Consider the following 23,447-nt stretch of genomic DNA (forward strand, 5'->3'; position numbering starts at 1 on the left):
ATGTACCATCATTTTAATTGCTCTTTATTTAATCTTCACTTGTGACCATAAACACAAGTGTGATGGATTCCACACCTGCGCTTCTTGTAATTTTTTGCCAGGATGGTGTACAAATAAAAGGGCAAAAAGTACACAGAGAGCCATCGTGCCGAGTGAGGCAGCTGCCCCAGCCAGATTTCGGGTGTCAGGAAAGGGCAGCAAATCATTAGCGATTTAATTTGTCATTGTTGTGTTCTTACTGCTGTGGGATTTCCTGCCTCAGCTGCCAGAGTAACTGGGCTTGGTCTGGGCGCCGTACACCGGGGGCGGGGGCTGTCCTGGGGCAGCAGAATGCCCTTCCTGCCTCCACCCGGCCGGCTGCTCCTGCTCCCTGCGGAAAGGGGAGGCCCCATCGTTCCACCACCTCTGGGCTACTGCCTGCTGCGGAGGCAGGCTTGCTTCCTTCCTAGGCTTTTTCCACACATGCACATCCAGAGTTATAAAAATGGGTCTGGCACAGGATTGGCTCAGGGCAGTCTCCTTGCCACCCACTTCTTTCCTTAATCCCTTCAGCTGAAGCTCAGGATGGAGACTCCTCTCTATGCCCATATGCAGCACCCAGGTCAGTACAGTCCACTAACGGCTCCCGGGTGCCTGAACGTCCTCCTGAGCCTGTGCACTGTCCGCGCTGCCTGGAGGAGGAGGAGTCAGCCTGAAGACAGCGGTGAGCGCAACTGGGGGCAGAAGCAGAGGAGGGACCTCTGCATGCCTGGGGGCAGGGCGGAGTGGGGCGGGGCCAAGTCTGTTGATCTCGGGTAGTGAAAGGAGTTTGGCACAGACAAGCGGAGCATCTCCCTCTAGCCCTAATGGACCCACCACACCTGGACAGCGCCTGGATGCAGCAGTGGTCTGAACGAGGGCCAATAAACTGAAACTCAGCCCTGACAAGACAATGGTTTGGTAGGTTGGTGGTTCATCTTTTGAGGGAGACAGTGTTCAACCTGTCCTGGATCTGAAGGATCTGGTTAGCAATCTGGGGGTGCTCCTGGATCCAGTTTTGTCATTGCTGGCCCAGGAGTCTTTCACCGTGGCAGGCTGGTGTGGCAGCTGTGGCCTCTCCTAGACAGAAACAGCCTGGCCACAGCCATCCATGCCCCTGTATCTGTGAAACAAAGTAAAGCAAACATTAGAGAAACGGCAAAGTAACACAAGGATCAGACAAGTGCCAAAGTAAAGCAAACATTAGAGAAGCAAAGTAATGCGACCTCAGGGAGTGAAGTAATGCAAACTTCAAAGAAACAAAGTAATGCAAACATCAGAGGAGTGCATAATGATGGCTCTCAGTGGGGAAATGGAGGCTAGTTACTCCCACTGGCGAAAAGGAGGCACAGCACAATTTTGAAGGCTCAAAAGAGTGTAATAGTGCTTTGATGAGTCAGAAAGCCAGATAATTACTCTAATTAATCTCCCTGGGCATAGTAGTGCCAAAGGGGAAAATGAGTGAATGGGTGGGAGGGGCAGCCCCACCCCTTGACCACATCACTGCCAGGTCACAAAGATATGCCCAGGAGTTAATTTTTATGTATTTTTAAAAAATCTTGGCCACCATTCAGAGCAGAAGCCCTCCCAAGGAGGCTCACAGTAATAAAATACATAAAAACAGTTAAAATATTAAAAGTGATAAAAACATAAACATAAAATAGCAATAAAACCAACAATGAAAGCCATCAATAAAGCCAACAACAGGAACAACAACAGTCATATCAAGAGAAGGCCATGATAAAATAATACGTTTCCAAGGCCGCCTTAAAAGCCTGCAATGATTTAACATGGTGGACCTCCAATGGCAACTTGTTCCAAAGGTGTGAGCCACTGCAGAGAAGGCCCTCTCAGGTGTGGTCACCCACCTAACTGCTCTCACAGGTGGGCAAATGAGAAGGGCCTCTCTAGCCGATCTTAAAGTGCGGGCAGGCTGATATGTTGGACTCGATGGCCTTGTAGGCCCCTTCCAACCCTACTATTCTATGTATGAAGGCAGCCCTTCAAGTATCATAGAATCATAGAACAGTAGGGTTGGAAGGGGCCTACAGAACCATCGAGTCCAACCCCCTGCTCAATGCAGGAATCCAAGTCAGAGTATCCCTGACAGATGGCTCTCCAGCCTTGTCTTGAATGCCTCCAGTGTGGGAGAGCCCACCACCTCCCTAGGGAATTGGTCCATTGTCGTATTGCTCTAACAGTCAGGAAGTTTTTCCTGATGTTCAGCCAGAATCTGGCTTCCTGTCACTTGAGGGATGATCAAGAAGAGATCCTGACCTTCCTCTCTGTGACAGACTTTCAAGTACTTGAAGAGCACTATCATGTCTCCCCTCAGTCTTCTCTTCTCAAGGCTAAACATGCCCAGTTCTTTCAGTCTCTCCTCATAGGGCTTTGTTTCCAGTCCCCTGATCATCTTGCTCCCAAGGAGCAAGCATCTTTTAATTTCATGGCTACAGTCACCATCTGCGGTCTGCCGTGATCTTGGAGCCCAAGAAAATAAAGTCTGTCACTGCTTCCATTTCTTCCCCTTCCCCTTCCAACACTACAAGCGAGAAGGATCTTGGGATTGTTGTAGAGCACAAGCTGAAGATGAGCCAACAATGTGATGTGGCTGCAAAAAAGGCAAATGCTATTTTGGGCTGCATTAATAGAAGCATCGCTTCCAAATCCCGGGAAGTACTAGTTCCCCTCTACGCAGCACCGGTTAGGCCTCATCTGGAGTACTGTGTCCAGTTCTGGGCACCACACACCAGTTTGGGATGCAGACAAACTGGAGAGGGTTCAGAGGAGGGCAACAAAGATGATCAGGGGACTGGAAACAAAGCCCTATGAAGAGAGACTGACAGAACTGGGCATGTTTAGCCTTGAGAAGAGAAGACTGAGGGGAGAGAGGATAGCACTCTTCAAGTACTTGAAAGGTTGTCACAGAGAGGAAGGCCAGCATCTCTTCTTGATCATCCCAGAGTGCAGGACACGGAATAATGGGCTCAAGTGACAGGAAGCCAGATTCTGGCTGAGCATCAGGAAAAACTTCCTGACTGTTAGAACAATACGACAATGGAACCAATTCCCTCGGGAGGTGGTGGGCTCTCCCACACGGGAGGCATTCAAGACGAGGCTGGACAGCCAACTGTCAGGGATGCTCTGACTTGGATTCCTGCCTTGAGCAGGGGGTTGGACTTGATGGCCTTGTAGGCCCCTTCCAACCCTACTATTCTATGATTCTATTACTTTCAGATAACGCAGCTTTTCAAATGGAAGCTGCTGGTTGGCCGTGCACTGGCCACATCATGTGCCACGAATGACCTCAAAACGCTCCCAATCTATAGGAAATCCCCCATGAAGACAGTCCCTGGGTCTCTCTGTGAATAAGCTTTTCCAATACTAGCCCAGACTTTGTTACATTTACCCTTAAAACCCTATACAGTTTGGGACTCTTGGCCATATACTGAGATCATCTTTGGAATCTATCCTCCAGGTGACCCCCTCCACCACCACCTGAGGTAAGGAGGGGATCACCAGAGAGTGGGCCTTCTTGGTTGTAGCAGCCCATTCATGGAACTCCCTCCCCAAAGAAGTCTACCTGGCACCAACATTACTATCTTTTTGGTGCCAGGTGAACTTTTATTCCCCCTTAGGCTTTGTAATGTATTCTTTTTAACATACTTTATCATTATATTTTGGCTTGATTTTTGTATTTTATCTTGTTTTGTAAATTCCCCTGAAAGTATTGCTGAAGAGCAGTATATATCTCTCCAACAGACAGACAAATAGATAGTAGTGCTTGTCAGTGGGGCTGTCTCTGTTAATAGTTGCCTTCTCCACACAGTTGATAACCATATTGAGAAAGGGTTGTTTTGGATCTGGAAAAGTCTGAGCTTATGTAAGTGGATAGAAGCATTTGGGATGCAATTTTTTAAACAAAGTTTTAACTGTACAGATTATATAATAAACTTGAGTTACATTAAGAATATAGCAATAGCTTTGCTTGATCACAGCAGAGGTCAATCTAGTTAAGCATTCTGTTTCCAACAGTAGCCAGTCAGATTCTCCTGGGAAGCTTAGTACCAGGGCGTGAAGCTAATAGTCCTCCACTGCTGTCTCCAGGGTCTGGAATTTGGAGGCAGACAGCCTCTGAACAGAAGCATCCCTTCGAACTATCATAACGAAGCTCCACCAATAAACCTATTCACTGTGAATTTGTCTCTAATCCTTTTCTTTAAAGCCATCTAGTCTAGTGAGCATCTTGGGGCAGGGACTACATACTTTAATGTTGTGCTGGGTAAAGAAATACTTTCTTCTCCCTGTCCTGCTGTAAGGTCAAAATCTGAATTCTCAATAACTGATCAATTTAAATATGATCCAGAAATTTGTTTCAGTTTTGGTGTCTGGCTCCTTGTTTTATCCACCCATACTGACCATTTAACGATGCATATTTTGGCCACCTAATGCGAAGAGAAAACTCACTGGAAAAGACCCTGATGCTGGGAAAGATTGAAGACAAAAGGAGAAGGGAACGGCAGAGGATAAGATGGCTAGATAGCATCACCGATGCAATGAATATGGACTTGAGCACAATCCGGGAGAGAGCGCAGGACAGGAAGGCCTGGCGTGCTATGGTCCATGGGGTCACGAAGAGTTGGACACGACTGAACGACTGAACAACAACAATTATTCTTCATATTAAATGTGAAGGATCCTGCTTTTTTGTTGTATTAAAGAGGCATTTATCTCTTTTCTCGCAATGCAAATATCTGTTTATTATTTAGTTTTTAAGGCAACTTATATATATTTTAAAATCCATGTGAAGACTAAAGTTGGGATGAGTGAGAAATCTATTAGGTTTGCATTTTAATGCAAGAACACCCAATTTGCACATCCCAAGGCCAAACATGGAACACGGAACACATGTTGCTGATAAAATCCATATATTTCTGGGACTTGCAATGAGTTTTGGGAACAAGAAAATTGCATATGAACATGAGTAAGTTATGTCCTTCAGTTGCTATATTCCACTCATAGGAGTCATCTCACCAATACTCAGTTATACCTATTCAATCATATTTATCTTCTTGAATCAAGAGTTCAAGCTCATCCTGTTTATTTGTCATACTCTGAGCATTAGTATAAAGGCATCGAAAGCCATGGGCTTTATGCCCCAATGACCCCCCTGTATCTTTATTAAGAGGCTCAACAGGCCCCACTACAGCTGCTCTCCCAGTTCCTGCTGCAGCGCATGAGCCTTATCTGCAGCCCTTCCCTCTGGAAGTACATAGATTACCTATGGCAAAACAATTCATCTTAAGTACGTTAAATTCAGTCTAATCATTAGAGAAATATCTCTGGGCACCAATATGCCAAGATACGTTATCACTTCTGGACCTACAGGCATTAATTCAGATGTTAACCAATTTATAGTATCACCTGAAAGTGTAACAATGGTAACAATTAATCTTATTAATTTTGGTAGAGAAGATTCTGTTCTACTGATAAATAACAACAAATCATCTGCATATAAAGTCATTTTATATTTAACCTGCTCATGCACAAAACCATGAATTCCTCTACTCTGCTTAATTGCACACACCAAGGGTTCTGTGAAGGTAGGCCTGACTACGTAGCCCTGTAAGTGGTTTGGTTCAGGCAAGGTGCCTGATGGGATTGAGAAAATGTGTGTGTGTCTGACCATGAGAAGGTAATTGTAACTTGCTCATTATAAGCAGGAAATTCCTATCCACTAAAGTAGCTCATCCCTAAAGATAAGAAGGCAGCTGTGCTGCCTTGGATATTTCCTTAACAGTTCCAAGCAGAAATCAAATGCCAAGGGAGACAGAGGACAGCCCTGTAGAACTTCAGGAAGTATACCATCACGGCCCAGTGATTTGTTAGCTTTCAGCTTGTCAATGATGTCTAGAAGTTCATCCCTTGTCACCACTATTTGCCTCAGTTCCTCAGACTCCCTTCCTAAAAATATCAGTCCAGGCATGAGCATCTGCCCTACATCTTCTGCAGTAAAGACAGATGAAAAGAACTAATTTAACTTCTCTGCGATCTCCTTATCTTCCTTTAGTACCCCTTTAACTCTGTTGGAATCCAACAGTCCAATTGCCGCCCTAGCCAGTGTCTTGCTTCTGAGGTATTATTGTTGATTTTGATTTTGTTAGCTATATGTTCCTCAGAATTGTCTGCTTGCATTTCCTTTGTGCAAGTTTGTGTTCCTTCCAGTTTCTGAAGGAAGCTTTCTTTTCTCTAATTCCCTGACAGTTCTTGTTAACCATGCTGGTTACTTCTTGTGCTCCCTTTCCTGCCCTACATTCTAGCCGAGCTTCTATTATTGTAGATTTGAGTAACCTTCATGCATTTTGGAGAGATTTAACCTTGTAGACTCCCTCTTTCAACCTCCTTTTTTATCAATCCCTTCATTTTAGAGAAGTTTCCTCATTTGAAGTCAAATGTGACTGTGTTGGACTTCCTCGGCAATTTTCCACTTAAATACAAATTAAATTCAATAGCACCATGGTCAGTTTCCAGTTTGTTGAACAATACACACATCTCCTCAGAGATGCTGGGCTGCACCATTTAGGATTAGGTCTGGGCTCACATCCCTTCCATGACTAACTGTTCTAGGGCACTGGATTTAGGGGATCAATAAATGTAACCTCTAACTGAAACATGCATATATCTAGTTTGTTAGCCATGGGTTGTTTTGGAGCATTCATGGGTTCCCTGTGACATCCAAACCCAGAACTCTGGGTTGTTGAGGGAGAAACAACCCAGAATTTTAACCCATGTTTTGTTCTTGGGTTATGCTCCCACATGTTCTCAAATAACCCATGGTTAACAAACTGTAGGTTGTTTAATCGTACAAACTGGGTCAATGTGGGGTTAATTGTGAGGGAAAAAATTATCATTGGGGTGCCTCCCTGATTTCATCCTCCATCTCAAGATCACCCTGAATGTTTTGCTCAGGGGAATGATAGCATGCCCCAGTACTAAATTACTTTAAGAACCTGATATTGTCACCCACAGTGACAATTCTGTGGAGGAGTCTGCCCCTTTTAAGGTTTCTAGTTTGCTTGACATGATGTCCTCTTTGACATACAGAGTGACACCACCTCCAGTAAGTCTTTCCCTGCCCTTCCTATAGAGTTTGTATCCAGAGATGACCATATCTCACTGGTTCTCCTCATTCCACCAGGTTTCCATTATTCCCCCCTATATCTATGTTCTTCCTTAAAACCAGGCACACCCCCTTCTTGGCTCAAAGGCTTCTAGCATTAGCACAGAAAAACCTATACACATTGTCCCTCTCCAGGGCCATGTTTCCACGACATCGAAAGGAGAAGTGCTGGATTTTTTAAAAGGAATCGGCTTTGCTTTGAACAGGACTCTACGAGCAGGTTCTCCGCAGCAGTAAAAATCGCTTCACAGAACATACTTCCTAGCGGGGGTGGGGGTTGGGGTTAACGTCATCTGACTGGCAGGGGCTGCTCACCAAATAAGAGAGGCTCCCCCGGTCCCCGCTCCCCTGAAAGTCCAGGTGCACCTGCATTTCAGGAGCAAGCCTCATTGAGCACAATGGGAGTTACTTCCAAGTAGTCACGCATAGTAGTCCCTTCATGGATCACTGCCTTGTTGTGGCGAAGGGGCTTGCGTAACTCAATGAAGCCATAAGCTATGCCGTGAAGGGCCACCCAAGACGGACAGGTCATGGCAGAGAGTTCTGACAAAATGTGGTCCACTGGAGAAGGAAATGGCAACCCACTCCAGTATTCTTGCCAAGAAAACCCCATGGAATGTATCACAAGGCTAAACGAGATGACGCCGGAAGATGAGCCCCTCAGGTCGGAAGGTGTCCAATATGCTACTGGGGAAGAGCAGAGGGTATTTCCAAGTAGCGCCAGAAAGAGTGAAGCGGCTGGGCCAAAGCCGAGAGGACACTCAGCTGTGGATGTGTCTGGTGGTGAAAAGAAAATCCGATGCTGTAAAGAACAATATTGTTTAGGAACCTAGAATGTCAGATCAATGAATCAAGGTAAGCTGGAGGTGGTCAAACATGAGATGGCAAGATTGAACATCGACATCTTGGGAATCAGCGAACTAAAATGGACAGGCATGGGCGAATTTAATTCAGGTGACTATCATATCTACTATTGTGGGCAAGAATCCCTTAGAAGAAATGGAGTAGCACTCATAGTCAACAAAAAGGTGGGAAAAGCAGTACTGGGGTACAATCTTAAAAATGATAGAATGATCTCAGTACGAATCCAAGGCAAACCATTCAACATCACAGTAATTCAAGTCTATGCCCCAACCACTGAGGCCGAAGAAGCTGAGGTTGATCGGTTCTATGAAGACCTACAACACCTTCTAGAACTAACACCAAAAAAAGATGTCCTCTTCATTATAGGGGATTGGAATGCTAAAGTAGGAAGTCAAGAAATCACCGGGATAACAGGCAGGCATGGCCTTGGTGTACAAAATGAAGCAGGACAAAAGCTAATAGAGTTTTGCCAAGAGAACATGCTGATCATAGCAAACACGCTTTTCCAACAGCACAAGAGGAGACTCTGCACATGGACATCACCAGATGGTCAATATCGAAATCAGATTGATTATGTCCTTTGCAGCCAAAGATGGAGAAGCTCCATACAGTCAGTCAAAACAAGACCTGGAGCTGACTGTGGCTCAGATCATGAGCTGCTTCTTGCAAAATTTCGGCTTAAATTGAAGAACGTCGGGAAAACCACTAAACCGTTCAGGTATGACTTAAATCATATCCCTGATGAATATACAGTGGAGGTGAGGAATAGATTTCAGGGATTAGACCTGATAGACAGAGTGCCTGAGGAACTATGGACGGAGGTCCGTAACATTGTTCAGGAGGCAGCAACGAAATCCATCCCAAAGAAAAAGAAATGCAAGAAAGCAAAGTGGCTGTCTGATGAGGCTTTACAAGTAGCTCACGAAAGAAGGGAAGCAAAAAGCAAGGGAGAAAGGGGAAGATATACCCAACTGAATGCAGAGTTCCAGAGAATAGCAAGGAGAGACAAGAAGGCCTTCTTAAATGAACAATGCAAAGAAATCGAGGAAAACAACAGAATGGGAAAGACTAGAGATCTCTTCAAGAAAATTGGAGATCTCAAGGGAATGTTTTGTGCAAAGACGGGCATGATAAAGGACAAAGAAGGCAGGGACCTAACGGAAGCAGATGAGATTAAGAAGAGGTGGCAAGAATACACAGAAGAACTATACAGGAAAGATCTGAATGTCCCTGATAGCCATGATAGTGCGGTCACTGAACTTCAGCCGGACATCCTCGAGAGTGAAGTCAAGTGGGCCTTAGGAAGCATTAGTAACAACAAAGCTAGCGGAGATGACAGTATTCCAGCCGAGCTATTTAAAATCCTAAAAGATGATGCTGTTAAAGTGCTGCATTCAATATGCCAACAAATCTGGAACACTCAACAGTGGCCACAAGACTGGAAAAGGTCAGTTTACATTCCAATTCCAAAGAAGGGCAACGCCAAAGAGTGTTCAAACTACCGCACAATTGCGCTCATTTCACATGCCAGCAAGGTGATGCTCAAAATCCTACAAGCTAGGCTTCAGCAGTATGCGAACCGAGAACTACCGGAAGTACAAGCTGGGTTTCGAAGAGGCAGAGGAACTAGAGATCAAATCGCCAACATTCGCTGCATCATGGAGAAAGCAAGAGAATTCCAGAAAAACGTCTATTTCTGCTTCATTGACTACGCTAAAGCCTTTGATTGTGTGGATCACAACAAACTGTGGCAAATTCTTAAAGTGATGGGAGTACCAGACCACCTTACCTGTCTCCTGAGAAACCTGTACAAGGGTCAAGAAGCAACAGTAAGAACCAGACATGGAACAACCGATTGGTTCAAAATTGGGAAAGGAGTACGACAAGGCTGCATATTGTCACCCTGCTTATTTAACTTATATGCAGAGTACATCATGAGAAATGCCGGGTTGGATGAATCAGAGGTCGGAATTAAGATTGCTGGGAGAATTATCAACAACCTCCGATATGCAGACGATACCACCCTAATGGCAGAAAGCGAAGAGGATCTAAAGAGCCTCTTGTTGAGGGTGAAAGAGAGTGCAAAAGCTGGTTTGAAACTCAACATTAAAAAAACTAAGATCATGGCATCTGGCCCCATCACTTCCTGGCATATAGAAGGGGAAGAAATGGAAGCAGTGACAGATTTTACTTTCTTGGGTTCCAAGATCACCGCAGACGGTGACTGTAGCCATGAAATTAAAAGACGCTTGCTCCTTGGGAGGAAAGCTATGGCCAACCTAGACAGCATAGTAAGAAGCAGAGACATCACCTTGCCGACAAAGGTCCGTCTAATCAAAGCTATGGTTTTCCCAGTAGTAATGTATGGCTGTGAGAGCTGGACTATAAGGAAGGCTGAGCGCCGAAGAATTGATGCTTTCGAACTGTGGTGCTGGAGAAGACTCTTACGAGTGCCCTGGACTGCAAGGAGGTCCAATCAGTCCATCCTAAAGGAAATCAACCCTGAGTGCTCATTGGAAGGACAGATACTGAAGCTGAAGCTCCAATATTTTGGCCACCTAATGCGCAGAGAAAACTCCCTGGAAAAGACCCTGATGCTGGGAAAGACTGAAGGCAAAAGGAGAAGGGGACGGCAGAGGATGAGATGGCTAGATAGCATCACGGATGCAATGAATATGAACTTGAGCACGCTCCGGGAGAGAGCGCAGGACAGGAAGGCCTGGCGTGCTATGGTCCATGGGGTCACGAAGAGTCGGACACGACTGAACGACTGAACAACACAACAACAACAGTCACGCATAGCCCCTTCATGGATCACTGCCTTGTTGTGGCGAAGGGGCTTGCGTAACTCAGTGAAGCCATAAGCTATGCCGTGCAGGGCCACCCAAGACGGACAGGTCATGGCGGAGAGTTCTGACAAAATGTGGTCCACTGGAGAAGGAAATGGCAACCCACTCCAGTATTCTTGCAAGAAAACCCCATGGAACGTATCACAAGGCTAAAAGAGATGACGCCGGAAGATGAGCCCCTCAGGTCGGAAGGTGTCCATTATGCTACTGGGGAAGAGCAGAGGGAATTTCCAAGTAGTGCCAGAAAGAGTGAAGCGGCTGGGCCAAAGCTGAAAGGACACTCAGCTGTGGATGTGTCTGGTGGTGAAAAGAAAGTCCGATGCTGTAAAGAACAATATTGTTTAGGAACCTGGAATGTCAGATCAATGAATCAAGGTAAGCTGGAGGTGGTCAAACATGAGATGGCAAGACTGAACATCGACATCTTGAGAATCAGCGAACTAAAAGGGACAAGCATGGGCAAATTTAATTCAGGTGACCATCATATCTACTACTGTGGGCAAGAATCCCTTAGAAGAAATGGAGTAGCACTCATAGTCAACAAAAGGGTGGGAAAAGCAGTACTGGGGTACAATCTCAAAAACGAGAGAATGATCTCAGTACGAATCCAAGGCAAACCATTCAACATCACAGTAATTCAAGTCTGTGCCCCAACCACTGAGGCCGAAGAAGCTGAGGTTGATCACTTCTATGAAGACCTATAACACCTTCTAGAACAAACACCAAAAAAAGATGTCCTCTTCATCATAGGGGATTGGAATGCTAAAGTAGGAAGTCATGAAATCACTGGGATAACAGGCAAGCATGGCCTCGGTGTACAAAATGAAGCAGGACAAAGGCTCATAGAGTTTTGCCAAGAGAACACGCTGATCTCAACAAACACTCTTTTCCAACAGCACAAGCGGTGACTCTGCACATGGACATCACCAGATGGTCAATATCGAAATCAGATTGATTATGTACTTTGCAGCCAAAGATGGAGAAGCTCTATACAGTCAGCGAAAACAAGACCTGGAGCTGACTGTGGCTCAGATCATGAGCTGCTTCTTGCAAAATTTCGGCTTAAATTGAAGAACGTAGGGAAAACCACTAAACCATTCAGGTATGACCTAAATCATATCCCTTATGAATATACAGTGGATGTGATGAATAAATATAAGGGATTAGACCTGATAGACAGAATACCTGAGAAACTATGGACGGAGATCTGTAACATTGTTCAGGAGGCAGCAACTCAATCCATCCCAAAGAAAAAGAAATGCAAGAAAGCCAAGTGGCTGTCTGATGAGGCTTTACAAGCAGCTGAGGAAAGAAGGGAAGCGAAAAGCAAGGGAGAAAGGGGAAGATATACCCAACTGAATGCAGAGTTCCAGAGAATAGCAAGGAGAGACAAGAAGGCCTTCTTAAATGAACAATGCAAAGAAATTGAGGAAAACAACAGAATGGGAAAGACTAGAGATCTCTTCAAGAAAATCGGAGATATCAAGGGAACGTTTTGTGCAAAGACGGGAATGATAAAGGACAAAGAGGGCAAGGACATAACAGAAGCAGATGAGATTAAGAAGAGCTGGAAAGAATACACACAAGAACTCTACAGAAAGATGTCCCTCATAGCCATGATAGTGCGGTCACTGACCTTGAGCCGGACATCCTAGAGAGTGAAGTCAAGTGGGCCTTAGGAAGCATTACTAACAACAAAGCTAGCGGAGATGACAGTATTCCAGCCGAGCTATTTAAAATCCTAAAAGATGATGCTGTTAAAGTGCTGCATTCAATATGCCAACAAATCTGGAACACTCAACAGTGGCCACAAGACTGGAAAAGGTCAGTTTACATTCCAATTCCAAAGAAGGGAACGCCAAAGAGTGTTCAAACTACCGCACAATTGCGCTCATTTCACATGCCAGCAAGGTGATGCTCAAAATCCTACAAGCTAGGCTTCAGCAGTATGCAAACCGAGAACTACTGGAAGTACAAGCTGGGTTTCAAAGAGGCAGAGGAACTAGAGATCAAATCGCCAACGTTCGCTGGATCATGGAGAAAGCAAGAGAATTCCAGAAAAACGTCTATTTCTGCTTCATTGACTATGCTAAAGCCTTTGATTGTGTGGATCACAACAAACTGTGGCAAATTCTGAAAGTGATGGGAGTACCAGACCACCTTATCTGTCTCCTGAGAAACCTGTACGAGGGTCAAGAAGCAACAGTAAGAACCAGACATGGAACAACCGAGTGGTTCAAAATTGGGAAAGGAGTACGACAAGGCTGCATATTGTCACCCTGCTAATTTAACTTATATGCAGAGTACATCATGAGAAACGCCGGGTTGGATGAATCACAGGTCGGAATTAAGATTGCCGGGAGAATTATCAACAACCTCAGATATGCAGACGATACCACCCTAATGGCAGAAAGTGAAGAGGATCTAAAGAGCCTCTTGTTGAGGGTGAAAGAGGAGAGTGCAAAAGCTGGTTTGAAACTCAACATTAAAAAAACGAAGACCATGGCATTTGGCCCCATCACTTCCTGGCATATAGAAGGGGAAGAAATGGAAGCAGTGACAGATTTTACTTTCTTGGGCTCCAAGATCACCGCAGACGGTGACTGTAGCCATGAAATTAAAAGACGCTTGCTCCTGGGGAGGAAAGCTATGGCACACCTAGACAGCATATTAAGAAGCACAGACATCACCTTGCCGACAAAGGTCCGCATAATCAAAGCTATGGTTTTCCCAGTAGCAACGTATGGCTGTGAGAGCTGGACTATAAGGAAGGCTGAGCGCCGAAGAATCGATGCTTTCGAACTGTGGTGCTGGAGAAGACTCTTACGAGTCCCCTGGACTGCAAGGAGGTCAAATCAGTCCATCCTAAAGGAAATCAACCCTGACTGCTCATTGGAAGGACAGATACTGACGCTGAAGCTCAAATATTTTGGCCACCTAATGCGAAGAGAAAAGCCACTGGAAAAGATCCTGATGCTGGGAAAGACTGAAGGCAAAAGGAGAAGGGGACGGCAGAGGTTGAGATGGCTAGATAGCATCACCGATGCAATGAATATGGACTTGAGCACGCTCCGGGAGAGAGCACAGGACAGGAAGGCCTGGCGTGCTATGGTCCATTGGGTCACGAAGAGTCGGACACGACTGAATGACTGAACAACAACAACAACAAAGAGGTAAAACAATGGGCCAGGTGGTTGCGAAATTCACGGGCTCTGAAGCGGAATGTGTTTACTATTGGCGGGCCAATGCATTTCCCTATGTTAGCCACCAAGTGGCCATTTTTACCTTGTTGACTCTTAAAATTAGAAGGAGAACTGGTTCTACCAATCTGGTTAGACACTGTCTCAAACTTTAGTTTAGGATTAGTTTTAGTATTAGGATTGTCTCCATTATAGTCATATCCATAGTTAGACATTTATGATTTTATTTGCATGTTAGTAATTAATTGCTGTTACTTTTATGTATGACGTATATATGTTGTATTATTTTTATGTGTATTTCTTTTACTTTTGATTTATGTTACAACAATAAACGAAACGACACTGAGAAACAACAGAGAGGTAGATGTGGTACACAAACTTCTGAGGCTAGATCTGCCTATCTTGGAAGGCCTGGCATGCAGGCCTTAGTCACCAGATCTACCAGAAATGGTAGACCTCTTTTCTCATGCTATCAGGGCTTTTTAAAAATGTTCAACCATACACAAAATGTACATTCAAGGAAAAATGTGCAATTCCAAAAGAATGTTGCTGTGCTTCAAAACTCAAGCCAGGCTGAAGTGGTATTTTTAGGTGATGTAAAAGCGGCTAACAATGTGAAAAGTGAAGCGAGTTGACCAGGCTCTTTTAGAGCCCTAAAACCCTGACCAAGCAGACTCCTTTCTCCTCCCCCTGCTAGAGATGCTCCCCACAGACTCCGCTGCTGCTCTTGGGAGCTGCCTTCCCCAACCTGGTGCCCTCCAGATGTTTGGGATGTCAGCTCCAATCAGCCCCCGCCAGCATGGCCAAGGGGTGCTGGGGTCACCGTCCCAAACTCTGGAGGGCCCCCGGCTGGGGAAGGCCGCTCTGGAGAGGGCTCACCAATGTTTCCAAGATGAAGGACATCATTCTAGGACGCATCATGTGAAGTTGCCACTGTTGTGACAGGACAGTGATGCCATCAATCAGCTTAAGACAGCTGTACTGTGTGTGTGCATTTGGTTTTTTTTTTTCTCTTTCTCCTAGCTATGTGTTTTTTATCCATCACTCCAAAGAAAGTTCTGTTGGACTTCATGATACTTCTTGAATATAACACTCTTCTGTATTAGCGCTGTTCAATACCCAGCATCTTCTACTACTCTGTGTCTAGGGGACTAAATGTCATGGAATGTGACACTAAGCAACAAAGAGGACACACAAGGAAAGTGCACCAGTGTGCAAATTAAATCCACAAACTGCTGTGCAGCTTTGTCCTCCCCCCACCCCGAAAATTCCTGCAGACGCCCATGGGGATGGGAAGCACCTGATCCAGACTGAATCATCCCTAGGAGATGAAAGTTAAAGTGTTTCTGATTGGCCAAATGGGGATGGAGTGTTATATTCAAGAAGTATCATGAAGTCCAACAGAACTTTCTTTGGAGTGATGGATAAAAAACACACAGCAAGGAGCAAGAGAAAAAAACATCCCAATCCCAAAAATCTGTTAAGTCCCTGCTTTCTTTGTCCTTTATCATGCCCGTCTTTGCATAAAACGTTTCCTTGATATCTCCAATTTTCTTGAAGAGATCTCTAGTCTTTCCCATTCTGTTGATTCCTCGATTTCTTTGCATTGTTCATTTAAGAAGGCCTTCTTGTCTCTCCTTGCTATTCTCTGGAACTCTGCATTCAGTTGGCTATATCTTCCCCTTTCTCCCTTGCTTTTCGCTTCCCGTCTTTCCTCAGCTACTTGTAAAGCCTCATCAGACAGCCACTTGGCTTTCTTGCATTTCTTTTTCTTTGGGATGGATTGAGTTGCTGCCTCCTGAACAATGTTACGGACCTCCATTCCTCAGGCACTCTGTCTATCAGGTCTAATCCCTTATATCTATTCCTCACCTCCACTGTATATTCATAAGGGATATGTTTGATGTCCTCCACTTGCCCCTGACAACAGGGTGGTCCACGAGGACTTTGCAAAATCTGCCCTCCAAGATATGCCAAGGGCATGGTTTGAAAGCGCAGGTGTGTAAATGCCTTCCTTAGTGGTGCACCTGTAAGGCTGAATAATTACTGTGAAGTAAAATTGTTTTTCTTAAAGTGGAGGTACCAGAGGGGGCACTTTGAATGCTGAATCAAACCAGCATCTCGACTGGCATCCCACTCAAGGAGCCAGTCATGAATTCTTTAATGTGTCCCAGGACTTAAGGTCCTCTAACAAGGGCAAAGAATACATTTGTAAAACATGAGACAGCATATTTGCCCAGTGGCTCGCCTCCCAGTAGTACCAGTAGCACGATTTAACTAAATGATCTTCTGGAAGACTGTCAAGTGAGGGCAGCTCTGAGGGAGACCCCAGATTTTCCTTATGAAATTGTTTTGAACTATTTCCAGCTGGGCGAGAGCCTTCTTGTTCCAACCCCAAATTTCTACCCCATAGAGCAACTGCGTGATCACTTTGCCCTGAAATATTTAAGTGTAGGGGCTATTAACTGGCCTCCCTTAAAAAAGAAGAATTTTGGAATAACCTCCACCATACAACAGGCAGTTGTTAAAGCTGTATTATGTGCCTTTCAAGACAGAGACTCTTGGAATGAGACCCCCAGATATTTGGAGAAGGGGCATTGCTCTATTTGTAGAGCATTAATTCCCATCTGTGTTTAACTCTACTACTGCCAGAGACCACAACTTTAGTTTTATTGTAGTTAATCCTCAACTTCTCCTTTACACAGTAATTAGCCAATCTAACCAGCATTCTTCTAAGCCCTATCTCAGCATAAGACATGAGTGCCATGTCATCGGCATACAGTAAGATTGAGACTACGTCCATTAAAACCCTGCTTGACACCTCTCTTTAATGAAATAGGGTCAGATAAAGACCCTTGGTGGCTCACTCCCACCCTAGCCGTAGGGCTTGTTGTTGTTGTTCAGTCGTTCAGTTGTGTCCGACTCTTCGTGACCCCATGGACCATAGCACGCCAGGCCTTCCTGTCCTGCGCTCTCTCCAGGAGTGTGCTCAAGTCCATATTCATTGCATCGGTGATGTTATCTAGCCATCTCATCCTCTGCTGCCCCCTTCTCCTTTTGCCTTCAATCTTTCCCAGCATCAGGGAGCCGTAAGTCTAGACTGCAGTTAAATCAATAATCTAAGAAGCCATCTATCAGTATCAGTCCTCTCAAGCTTTTACCACAATCTGAGTCTATCAATGGAATCAAAAGCTGATGGAATTAATAAACGTGACATAAAGATGTTTTCCATGGCCGTTGGTATATGTCTGAATCAAAGCCTTCATGGTATTACAATGGTCTATTGTACTATGACCCCTACAAAAGCCTGCGTGCTCTGTGTAAAAAAGTTTAGTCATCTCTGCCCAATCTTCTAGTTTTTTAAAAGATGACAAGTATATAACTTGGTGGGTATACTTAGAAGGCTAATAGGGCAATAATTGGAGGGCTCCTGCCTATTGCCTTTTTTTTTTTTAGAAAGGGCTCCTTCAAACGGGGCTTTTATTGCACGCTCATGATAGGTCACTCACAAATGTTTGCGGGTCCTTTACACAATGTTGTCAACCTCCAGGCCATCTCCTGTGGCTTTTTACCTTTATCCCACTTTTTAAAAGACGGGCAATAATGCAGTATTTAAATGTAAATCTGCTTTAATGGCTGTGTGAAATTGCACAGTTCCACCATAACTACAGCGCCATGAGGTAAATGTAGGGTGGCTCCATACGATAAGCTACTCCATCATGGAAGAAGGGAACATACTCTGGGCTACTCCCCCTGCCTCCTCTACCTAAGCTACCTTGCAGGGCTGTTCTATAATGGAAGGAGACATGTATGCTGCTCTGAGCTATTTGGAAGAACAGCAAGATAAACATATATTTCTTTATTACATATAAGAGGCATTGGTGGTTCAGTGGTAGAATTCTTGCCTGCCATGCAGGAGGCCCAGGTTTGTTTCTGGCCAATGCAATATTCTCCCCCCATTCTTTTTACCTAGGGAGGTGGTGGGCTCTCCCACACTGGAGGCGTTCAAGACGAGGCTGGACAGCCAACTGTCAGGGATGCTCTGACTTGGATTCCTGCGTTGAGCAGGAGGTTGGACTCGATGGCCTTGTAGGCCCCTTCCAACCCTACTATTCTATGATTCTATGATACATTTATATCCTGCCTTTTTTCCTCCTTAAGGAACTCAAAGCAGTATACATAATTCTGCTTCTCTCCATTTTAGCCTCACAACAACAGCCCTGTGAGGTAGGTTGGGCTAAGAGTCTGTGACCGGCCCAAAGTCACCCAGTGAGCTTCCATGGCCAAGTGGGGACTAGAACCTAGATCTCCTGACTCCCAGTCCAACACTCTAGCCACTACACCACACTGGCTCTAATATGGAGTTGATGGAGTTACATATTCTGGATGGTCCTCTCTGATTGGGTAAATTGGGGTGCCCTCTCTGCTACTTCAGTGGAGTCAGCAGATGGGAAAAAAGAAAAAGCATGGGAAATTCTGACAAAGCATCCCCCTGCTCCGCATTTTCTCCCCCCCCCCCTTCTAGTCCAAGCAGAGAGAGGCATCAAATTCTGAGCAGGTGGCAAAGAGGCTGCGAGAACTTGCTGGGAAAGCCCCGAAAAAACAGCCTTCGTAAGGGAGCCAATCTTATTCCCACAAAGAATCCGGAAGCAGAAAAACTGGTAAATTGTGGGATAAAAAGCCCCCTGTGAAGCAGCCTGTGACGTAGCCCTCCCTCAGGTCCATCTGCCTCCGCTTTGGGACAGCTATCCTCACCATCCCACAAGCTCCCGCCCCCACATTCACCAGGTAAAAGAGACACCCAACATGCCTAGTTGGTTCCCTTTCCCCAACCAGAAGTACCCAGGAAATATGAGTACTATTGGCAGCGCAGAAAGGTGAACAAGACATGGGATTTTTTAAATTTAAAAACAAACAAAAGTTTATTTAATACAAGGGAGGTTGTATCTTACAAGTGATCAGTCAGTTCTTGGTCTTGCCCTGCCTCCTCTACTCCTCCCAACTCCTGTTCTCACAACCCCACTATCTAGATGTAGCCTGTCAAACCCCAAGGCCCTGAACCTGCTGCAGCTGGCTGCCTGCCCTGCCTTTTATGAACGCAGCCTCCTCACACTCACAAGCCCCTCCCACCTTCCCTCACTCACTACCAACAGTTAACCCTAACTCACCTGGATTCCATTGAATACAGCAAACATGTATCATCATTAATACAAATTCCACATGGCACGCATTGTGATTTTGGGCGTCATTTATTTATTTATTTATTTAATTTCTATACCGCCCAATAGCCGAAGCTCTCTGGGCGGTTCACAAAAATCATGTCATCACACAAGGCACGCGTGATGGGTCACTCATGGAAGTTTGTGGGTCCTTTTCATGATGGCATCAACCCCCAGGGCACATCCAGCACTATTCCATGTTAAAAAGAGTCAAAGATAATGTGGTATGTAAATATATCCCAGGCATTCCCCACTGTGTACATTCATTGTTGTGCTATTAAACAGCCTCTAGATGGTAGTGTTTCACTGGGAACTACGGAACATTGAAAATTGAAAACTTCCCCTCTCAGCAATCACTTGGCTGCTGTCTGGGAACCCACGGTAAACGCAGAAAGGCTCCACAGCAAAGAAAGCCTGATAGGACTGCGGGTTTTTTCTTTAACGTTGAGACACCCTTTGTCACAGAGCCCAAATTGAGTAGATGATGCTTTGTTTCTAATTTGAGGGAATAACACAAGTGTTATCAGTTTCAGAAAACAACGTTGTAAGAATGGGGGACCACCGGCGAGCATTCAGTTTAAATACCTCGGGGGCACCATATCCTCCCCAGGGGCTTGCCCTAGTCAGAGTGCCAATCAGCTGTCCTAACACCTGCTGCTTAGAGTGCAAAGTCTAACATTGCAGGCCACACGGAGTGAGTCTAATTCAGGGACTGACTCGCCTTGGGTGCTATCGTAAATGGCTGGAAAGTCCTGGAATCATGTCTCAGCTGAAACATGTGCATCAGAGATGAAGTTATATGCTTGTGTGCCAGTGGCTACTAGTTCCCAGAACTTCCTGTCAGTTTTTGCATTATTCGGAGTCCCAGATCTCTCCGCTGATCTTTATGATAGGAGAGTTTCTTAGCTTCAAGAGCTGCTTATACTGAGAACAAAACTGGATCAACAGTTGAACTGAGGAATCTGATCTATCCAACCTGACTCTGTTGTAGAGTTTGCACAGAGCTTGCCGCTTAGATCTGCATCCCTGGTTGTTAAGGAAATATCCAAGGCAGGTTAGGTTGAACAGTCAGAAATTTATTAAAGCACATCACAGCTGACGGAGAGACAGTCGATGCTGTGTCTCACCCCCCTACCAAAAGAAACAGGATGCTTTTATACAGACTGAAAGTTGGAGAACAAAGAAAATACACTACACGTACTCAATAGCTAATTTAGCTCAGCAACAGTCTTATCAGCACAGCTGCCTGCTTATCTTCAGGGATGAGCTACTTTGGTGGACAGGAATTTCCTGCTTATAATGAGCAAGTTACAATTACCTTTTCATGTCAGACAGTACACATTCTCTCAATCAGTGCCATGAAGACTAAAAAACCCAAATCTGAGGGCCAAATTCAGACAATATGCCCCTTGTTTGTTCAACACCTTGGCCAGAGAGATCCAGGTAAGGTATCATGAAGCCTCTAAGCCTGCATCTTTTTAATAAAACTATTTATATCCCGGCCAATCCTGGCTTTCTACCCACAGCAAAAACACTCAGTTCTTTCCATGACTCCCTTTACACCCATAATGGCTCTTTGAGCCGAAGGCCACTACAGGGTTGAAGGGCATGGTTAATATGGGGGGTGGGGGCACTGCTAGACTCTGTTCTACAGGCAATGCACAATAGGTTCAGGTACCTTCACAAGGTACCTACACAACAATGTGGGAACAAATGATACGGCCAAGCGGAGCTACGAACAAATCACGTCAGACTTTGAAGCTCTGGGAAGGAAACTCAAGAACTTTGGGGCCCAGAGAGTTTTCTCATCCATCCTTCCAGTAGTTAGAAGACGGATAGAAAGGGAACGAAAAATACTCCGGGTGAATGACTGGCTACGAAGGTGGTGCCGACGAGAGAGATTTGGATTCTGGGACAACAGCCTATACTTCCTGGAAGATGGGCTGTTGGCTAGGGACAGGTTGCAACTCACAAAGGATGGGAAGAATGTGTTTGGACACAGCATGAAGAACTTCATCAGGAGGGCTTTAAACTGAATCCTACAGGGAAGGGAGATGTAATGTTGGGGGTAACAATGGACGTAGGCGCATGCACTGCAACGGAGAGAACAGCTCTGATAGCGCCCAATAATAGTCTTCAGACACATGTAGGAAGAAAGCCAGACTATGAAGCACATGGTCTTCGATGTCTATATACTAATGCCCAGAGTATGGGAAACAAACAGAACGAACTTGAACTCTTAATACAAAAGGGAAATTATGACCTGAAAGGTATAACTGAGACTTGGTGGGATGACTCTCATGACTGGAATACAGCAATTGAAGGATATAACTTGTTCAAAAAGAACAGGAGGAACAGAAAGGGAGGTGGGGTTGCACTGTATGTGAAAAAGACATCTCTCTGCACAGAAATACAGGAGGAGGAGCTTGGTAGCCCCATCGAGAGCATCTGGGTTGAAATAAATGGAGCAAAGAATAAAAGGAACCTGGTGGTCGGAGTCTACTACCGGCCACCCAACCAAGGAGAAGACGAGGATGAAACTTTTGAAAAGCAAACAGCCAATGTTTTAAGAAAGCATGATGTAGTAGTAATGGGGGACTTCAATTTCCCCGATATTTGTTGGGAGACAAATGCTGCAAAACATGGCCCCTCCAGGAAATTCCTGACTTGTGTGGCGGATAACTTCCTCCTACAGAAAGTAGAGGAAGGAACTAGAGGATCAGCTATCCTTGACTTGATCCTAAACAACAGAGATGACTTAGTGGATCAAGTAGCAGTTACAGGAACTCTGGGGGAAAGCAACCATGTTGTACTTGAGTTCTTGGTTCTAAGGGAAGTAAAAGCTGAGTGTAGTCAAACGCGTACCCTGGATTTTAGGAAAGCTGATTTTAATAAACTCAAAACAATGATCAGTAAGGTCCCATGGCAAGCGACGCTAACGAGAAAAGGAGTCCAAGATGGGTGGGAGCTTTTAAAAAAGGAAATTCTCAAGGCACAATCACAAACAATTCCAACAAGAAGAAAAGGTGGAAGACAACAGAAGAAGCCAATGTGGCTTCACAAAAAGCTTAGGGATGACCTGAAAACAAAAAAGGACACATATAGGAAGTGGCAAGAAGGCCAAGTAACAAAGGAAGAGTACAGGCAGATAGCACAGAATTGCAGGGATGGCATCAGGAAGGCTAAAGCTGAGAATGAGCTGAGGTTAGCGAGGGATGCGAAAAGCAACAAAAAGGCTTTCTTCAGCTACGTGCATAGTAAAAGGCAGAGGAAAGAAATGGTGGTTCAGCTATTAAATAAGGATGGCAAAACGATGACAGATGACAAAGAAAAGGCAGAGGTCCTCAATTCCTACTTTGGCTCAGTCTTCTCCCAAAAGAGGGTCTATGACCCCCATGGCAAAGGCGAAGTACAGGCTGAAGGGGAAGGATTGCAGCTTGAGATCGATAGGCATATGGTCAAGGAACACCTCATTACTTTGAATGAGTTCAAATCTCCAGGGCCAGATGAACTGCATCCTAGAGTAATAAAGGAACTGGCAGAAGAACTCTCAGAACCGCTATCTATTCTCTTTGAGAAATCATGGAAGACGGGGGAAGTGCCAGATGACTGGAGGAGGGCTAACGTTGTCCCTATCTTCAAAAAGGGTAAAAAGGAGGAACCTGGGAACTACAGACCAGTCAGTCTGACATCAATCCCTGGGAAAATTCTGGAGCACATGATAAAGCAATCCATCTGGAAGCACCTTGACAACAATGCCGTGATTACTCGAAGCCAACATGGATTTGTCAAAAACAAGTCCTGCCAGACAAATCTGATCGCATTTTTTGATCAAGTCACCTCCCTTGTAGACCGTGGGAATGCTGTAGACATCATATACCTCGACTTCAGCAAAGCTTTCGACAAAGTGCCCCATGATATCCTGATGAGCAAACTAGCTCAAAGTGGGCTAGATAAAACAACAATCCGGTGGATCCACAGTTGGCTACAGAATCGGACTCAAAGAGTGCTTATCAATGGGGCCTTCTCAAACTGGGGAGAAGTAACGAGTGGGGTACCGCAGGGCTCAGTCCTGGGCCCAGTGCTCTTCAACATTTGTATTAATGACTTGGAGGAG

At 45.1% G+C, this 23,447-nt stretch overlaps 1 protein-coding gene across 1 annotated transcript in view; it reads right to left on the bottom strand.

The window, feature by feature from the left end:
- LOC146340862 (uncharacterized) overlaps positions 1–23,447 on the bottom strand; it is a 27,689-nt gene continuing 4,242 nt past the window's right edge. Inside the window, exon 2 of the mRNA XM_084804304.1 lies at positions 1–1,141. The gene's annotated coding sequence lies outside the window, so the exon portion shown is untranslated. The remainder of the gene's footprint in view (positions 1,142–23,447) is intronic.

This window comes from Heloderma suspectum, chromosome 6 (genome assembly GCF_057233095.1).
Source record: "Heloderma suspectum isolate Gila_16-S chromosome 6, 16-S_ref, whole genome shotgun sequence".
Lineage (NCBI taxonomy): Eukaryota > Metazoa > Chordata > Lepidosauria > Squamata > Helodermatidae > Heloderma > Heloderma suspectum.